Here is a 7,276-nt window from a genome sequence, read left to right as displayed (position 1 = left end):
CCATGCACTACGGACATATTTCAATGCTGACCAAGGGATAAGGTTTCCACATCACACGGGTGCAGGATAAACACGCAATAAAATGCCAGTTCCGCAGTAATAGCTTTTCATCCCTTGGCCGTCGACCACTAGATGGCATCTGCACGCCAGACCAATTCTAACACAATAAAAATTGTTACCTCAACTGGACTGGATCTTTTTCATTAAGTAACTGTGTTCAGTTTCTGTATAGCATCAGTATACACAAGACAGATTAAGGAAAAGAATGTCTTCTTACTCTAGGTGGTAAAGACAGGGCAAATGCCTCTAAGATTAGCATGTTAGTTGTTTTTGGACCTTTAGGTAAGAGACTTGATTAGGAAGGAATTAAGGTGTTTGTTCTCCATCACTGCTTCAATACAATGGGGCCATAGTCTTACAGCTCATGCTCTTAAGCCAGCCTCCTGGAAACCAGATGCAATCACAGTGCAGTTAAGATGTCCATTAAAAATGTAATTCTCACAACACGTTCCATTCCCTCTCCCAGAGTTTCACAGAAATGATACATGTTCTCTCTTTGTGGAAGGTGCAAGACAACACTCAGGAATAGCAACTTGAAATATAAACATAAAATATTATGGAGTAGCTAGTGGAAAATTACTGATTTATACATGCCCAGAAATTCGACAAGACAATGAGGGACTTACACAAGGAACTGTAGAAATGCTGCTAGGAAGTAATCAGAGGAAAAAATGTGAAATACTTGTAACTGTTTCCATATTATGGTACATTTGTTGGGATTTCAAAGCAAAGTGATGGAGAAAAACATTACATTGGAATATATTTACTCGTCAAGGTTGTTCTCTGCATTCATCTATGTTCTGCGCTCCTCTGCTTCATGTCATGACCTGTGCCAGTTTGTCCACAAGACACCAGCTTTTCTGGCTAAGCTTTTTCAATAATTAAATGGATCCGTCTACAGCATTCTCTTGTACCCTGAAGATTCAAACCTTTAAAGCAACACAAGCAGGCAGAATGCTCTATCAAGAGGAAAAAAATGAGTAACTTAATTATTTTGCTCTCTGCAAATATAATTTAGCATTTTGAGCACCAGGTATCTGTAAGAGACTACAAAAACCTGTAATCCTGCTTATTTGCTTTACTTCCTCCATTTAACAGTAACTCACGTTAAGTTAAAACACTGAAACTTAACATCTGGGCACATTTATCATATTTCAAGAGGATTTCCTGGTGGTACTTGTTTCTAGAGCTCTGCCTGGGAGCTTTTCTCATCTCTAACATAAAGCTCACATCTCCACCTGAAGATACAGAATAGCTTTTGCTGATCTTTATTAGCAGTTGGATCTAGTTAGCACCTGCCTTCCGATACAGCTGTTTCTAAGGCTGAGTCTGCAGTAGGCTAAACAGGAAGCCTGGGCTGCAGGTTTTATTAACTAAGGCAGCAGACCCCAGGAAAGGGGCTGCACTAAGCCACACGCAGCACACATGCTCTAAGGCCCCACCTGTTCAGACTGTTTCAGGCAGCAATGAGGGTTTTCCTTGGAAAAGATTACTATAGCCATGCATTGGCAAGGGCTTGTGGCAAACAGTTATTTTGAATCATGTTTTTAAATTCTCATTTCTTGGGACATACAGGTGCCGAGATTAACATGAGTTCAAATACGACACCAGGAAACAAGGAAATTTTGTCCTTATTCCCAATTAACATGTCAAGATCATTAGTATTCACTTTAACAAGGCACACTAAGATATAGAACAAGTAAATAGACAGCTTTGCTGGTTTCCCAACAACGAGGGATCTGCAGGAAAGATGCTCAGGCATCATCAGTTCTAGAAATCCATGGAAGACAAAAACCTGGTAGACCCATAAAAATACACAGTACCCAAACTTGTGTCTTATCTTGGTAACTTATGTACTGTCCCAACCCCAACTTACTGTCACATGGTTTTCCCGTGTTCAGTCCAACATGGCCTAAGGTTCCTTCAGCTTTGATCATCTGATACATGCAGCAAGAAGAATGCTTGGTTATAAGCCCATGAGTTGCATGCAGCCACCTGGTTAGATTGTGTCATAAAAACCTTGACTAACCTTTGGAACAAAGCAAGCAAAATCAACACATGATCCAGGAGAAAGAAGTACACAGCTGCAGTGAGAGCGAGCTTGGAAGTTGCTACTGCTAATCAGCAGAAGCAAACAGATGGCAGCAGAGAAAAAGTACACGGCCTAAATATCCCAAAGTATTGATTCATTGAGTTCCTTTTTATTTACAAGAATGACTATGTGATTAGTGTGCAACTCTTGTGACAGTCCAGGGCTCTTCACAGCCACATGGAGAAATGGAATTTAAACATACACCAGAACATGAACTTCATTGCGACTCAAGACCACACTGCTCTCTAAAACATATTATTAGTCCATATGGTCTCAGAGACACAGACATTCGACTGCGCTGCAGTCATCTCTGCTCCAGCAGAGATGGAGATTTCTCTTGCCCTTGCTTTTTCACCAGTTCATTTGAAGCCAAATATTCACATGTATTCTCATGTACATTACCAAGCAGATGGATGCCAATCATTAAGTTACAACTCAAATAAGTTCAAAAGCAATATAATATTGACAATATCACTTCATCTCTGCTCTTTGCTAAGCTGCAATGTTACCTGTCGAGTTTGTATAAAGTGTCTTCATCTCCAAGCCTGACAGCAGGGAAAGTTCTAGAAACACCAGTCATTGATACAACACTGACAGGTTGCCAGGAAGAAATTCAACACCCAGTTGAAGGCTAGGTTTTTACAACTATTATCTACATAAGACTCTACAAAGCAGGTACTCTTTTCTGTTAACCTTTGAGCTTTATACCAAAGGCCAAGCATGAGGTATCTGTGTTTGTCATCTGTGCATTCTGAAAATTCTAGGTATCCAAAATAGAGTTACTCTCAGGTCACCTTCAGTTCAAAAGATGCTACTGCTATCGAGTATGGTTGTATTTCCATTACTATAGAGCAAAAACTGTGTTTCACAGCCCCAAACTAACCACACACAGCTCCAATAATTTAATCTGACAATTTCCGTGGTATGAAAGCAATATCCTCTTGGACTTATCAAAAGATAAGCCACAGACAGGAACACATCTTCATATCAAAGATACCTAGCTGCTCATCAACTCCTATCATCTTTTGGCACAAACAGAGCAGAGAGGATCTCTCTCTTCAAACAACCTTAAAACAGAGACACAGGCTAGTAACAATAAAAGCAACTTCCTTCCACAGATCTGAAGAACTTCCAGCTGGAGTTTCACAGGCAAGTAAGTAGCAACGTACTGCACTAGGATACTACAAGCTTTGTCATACATAGAATCATAGAATCATAGAATGGTTAGGGCTGGAAGGGACCTTCAAAGGTCATCTAGTCCAACCCCCCTGCAAGGAACAGGGATATCTCCAACTAGATCAGGTTGCTCAGGGCCTTGTCCAACCTGGCCTTGAACGTCTCCAGGGATGGAGCATCCACCACCTCTCTGGGCAACCTGTTCCAGTGTTCTACCACTCTCATAGTAAAAAATTTTTTCCTAATATCCAACCTGAACCTACCTCCCTCTATTTTAAAACCATTACCCCTTGTCCTATCATAACTGGCCCTCCTGAACAGCCTCTCCCCATCTTTCCTGTAGGCCCCCTTGAGGTACTGGAAGACCGCTATAAGGTCACCCCGGAGCCTCCTCTTCTCCAGGCTGAACAGCCCCAACTCTTTCAGCCTGTCCTCATAGGAAAGGTGCTCCAGCCCTCTTATCTTCGTGGCCCTCCTCTGGACCCTCTCCAACTGGTCCATGTCCTTCTTATGTTGGGGACTCCAGAACTGGACGCAGTACTCCAAGTGAGGTCTCACGAGGGCAGAGTAGAGGGGGAGAATCACCTCCCTCGACCTGCTGGCCACGCTCCTCTTGATGCAGCCCAGGACGCGGTTGGCCTTCTGGGCCGCAAGAGCACATTGCCGGCTCATATTGAGCTTCTCGTCCACCAGTACTCCCAAGTCCTTCTCCTCAGGGCTGCTCTCGATCCAATCACCACCCAGTCTGTATTTATGCCTGGGATTGCCACCTATTAGCTCCTCCCTCAACAGAGAACACAGTACAAACGCAACCTGTCTTCATAACAGGATCGTGAAGCTTGGTGACACCTGGCAGCAGTACACTTTCAGTTAATCACACTAAGTTAGAAGGAAAAAGGGCAACTCAGACTTCAGCAGCCACAAGTACTTCCATGTGTCCAGACATAGCAAACTGAATACAATCCACTAGTGTAAGACACATCACAGTGTCTTCAGTGAATCAGCTGCTACTGCTAATCAGCAGAAGCAAACAGATTTCTACAGCATTTTTTGTACTGATCTATTTTCAAACAACTCTGCCTAAACAGAAATAGCATTCACAGCATGAGAACAGCACAATAACCACAACCATACCAAATACTATTTTTTTTCCCCTTCTTTAAAGCAGCAAACAATTATGAATATTCCATGCACAGAAAACACTGATCACTATGAAGCATGCAAAAAAAAGTGCTATAAAACAAGAATCTCGTATCAATCAACACAAGAGACCAAAGAAGCACTTCTTGCTACATGCCATGTTGTACTCTACTATCAAATCGGGAATGGATGTTACCATCAGATAAAAGGGGGCAGGGGGAGAACATGCAAAAACATCATGGTGTAATGTTTTATACGTCTCTTTACAGCTCCTTTGAGAATCTTCCTGTTGCTTTCCAACACACTAACACTGTGCTACTTAGCAGCAATTTAAGCTTGTATGGACAGGACGTCTACACAGAAAAAACTTATTAACTATTAGAACACTAGCAATTTCCATGGAAGAAAAGAGTTAATTTTTTCTGAGTATAATTAGATTCAGGTTCTCTTTACTACCTCTTCCAGAATGCATAATAGTAAAAAATACTGAACCTACATTAACGCTGTAAACGTAAGCTGAAGTGGTATGGCAAGTTCTGTTACTTATTTGATCCTCCTAACTTGCTTCTAGTATGGAATATCAATCATGTCTGTAGGGGTAAGGTTATGAAATCATGTATTTTTTCCACAACACATGATGATGAGGGATGTTAGCAGATGTCCCAACTCCCCAGAAGTCAAAATAGCACTCAAATCCTTTGCAAGTGATTGCTGCTACATAAAAATATAGCAATTCTTCAGAACACCACCACCAGATCTGGCTTTCTAGTGCCAAAAATAAACTAAGAATTTCCTATTTCTTTAGGACACATAAGAAGGCCTGAAAGACTTTATTTTCCTTTTGACATAGTATCTGTAATACAAGCGAGCATGTTAGGTACTCACATAACATACAGCTTTACACCTGGACATTTCATGATACAGAAGACATTGTTCCAGAAACTAAGGAAAAAATGGAAGAGAGTTAATCCAGATGTTTGGTAACATGATGTTTCTTCTAATAGAGGCTAGCACTTGGTAAAACTCAGCCTTTTCAGAAAACTTGTAAAACTGAATCTCAAGTAAGCAATGCCTTAGAGCAGGAAGTTACCTGTCAAGGCTTACAGAATAGATTTTATCAATTACCTTGTCAAAAACTGAAGTTACTCTCACACAGCTCTCATCACTGACTTTCAAGAACAAATGTCTTTTAGCAATATCAGAAGAAATCTACATTTTATTCTATGTACTGAAACTCTTGTGCTTGCTTCAAGGTGGGATAAATTAAACCGTTGTTCAAAATCAGACCAATCCAATATAAATCAATAACAGATATATATGCCATAAGGGTTTTTTTTTAAAAAAAACACAACAATGAACTCCACACTTCTTGAGTAACAGTAAGGTATGTTAAAATAACCAGTCAGACTTCATTCAAATGAATTAGACAACTTTTACTAAATGAAAAAACCTACATTTAAAATATGCATTTAAAACAAAATGGAATTAGAAAAGACTTAAATCCATGTTAAAGAACTTGCTCACTGTGTCAGAAATCAATATATCTCTTGCATTATATAATGTGCCAGTTAATAAAACGTAAGTTACCAGAATCCTCAATTTAACATTTTCAAAGACAATACTGAAGTCAAGAGTTTTACATCTACTGATGCACATTTAGAATGGTATAAATCTGAAGCCTTCCCCCAAAGAATCTTACAAATTTGACAATATTCAATAAAAGTTTTTGTAGTTATATCCAATAAGTATTGCATCCTAAAGCATCACAAATCTGTGCCTTTCGTTTATCCTACAATAAATTTTGCATCTTCTCTGTGTCGTGCCATTTGCCAATGTTAACTCTTTTAAGAAAGGAGAGAGAACTGAAGAGAAATACTGCATAACTCTTGATCATGTACAGAAATTATTGCTACTATAGTACACTACAAAGCAGAAGTCTATACAATAGTATATGAAATTTGATCATGAAAATCCAAAGGATATAATCTTTAGTGACATAAGCCTTATAATCATGTTGGACATTCACATAGCGGTGTCAGCTCACTCGTCAGCTAGCCTATTGTTCGTTGATGAGCATTCATTTAAACATTGATGAACAGTCATTTAAACACACCCTCTTATGAAAAAGAATGTCAGCTTCCAAAGGCTTAGCAAATAAGGATCTTCATGGTCTGTGGAACTATGTAAGATGAATTTTGATGCAGGTAGGGAGTTACCTGGAAGCTAGGCATGCCAAAGGTGTTTCATGCTAACAAAACTAAAGCCAAGGTACCACATAATCAAGTTACCAACTAATAGGCAACACCGTTTTTGTCCTATCTAAGTTAAATGAAGTGCCATAGCACAGTGTAACATCAATAATTTAAAATAGTGTAGTGCACAAATTGTGTGGCAGTTTAAGTTAAAAAGTCAGGACAGGTTTTTCTGTCTCCATTTATGTTGGCTGTCAAGCTGTCCAGTCTCGGGCATTTCAGACTTAGTTTGCCTTTTAATCGCTACTGTACTATAAACTTTGCATTTGGGCGGCATTAATATGAACAACAGGGGGCTAGGGGGAGGATAAGAGATCAATGGCTGTTCTAAAAAGCCCCTTCCTTCTTTCAATTTCAAAGAGAGAGCTGGGAAATAAGACTAGATACCATATTCTCATCATTCTAGCTACAAAATAACCAAAGTAAAAGCAATCAAGCAACAATAAGACCACATTACACAAATGGAACATCATGCTCTCATCTGGTTTAACTATTACATCAAGTTTTAACTGGGATGTTGGTCAACTTTAAAAACCGTGGTAAATGTGAATATGTA

The sequence above is a fragment of the Tauraco erythrolophus genome, chromosome 2 (genome assembly GCF_009769465.1).
Source record: "Tauraco erythrolophus isolate bTauEry1 chromosome 2, bTauEry1.pri, whole genome shotgun sequence".
In the NCBI taxonomy this organism is placed as follows: Eukaryota; Metazoa; Chordata; class Aves; order Musophagiformes; family Musophagidae; genus Tauraco; species Tauraco erythrolophus.
The sequence above is the reverse complement of the archived record's forward strand: the minus strand, read 5'-3'. Positions refer to the sequence as shown.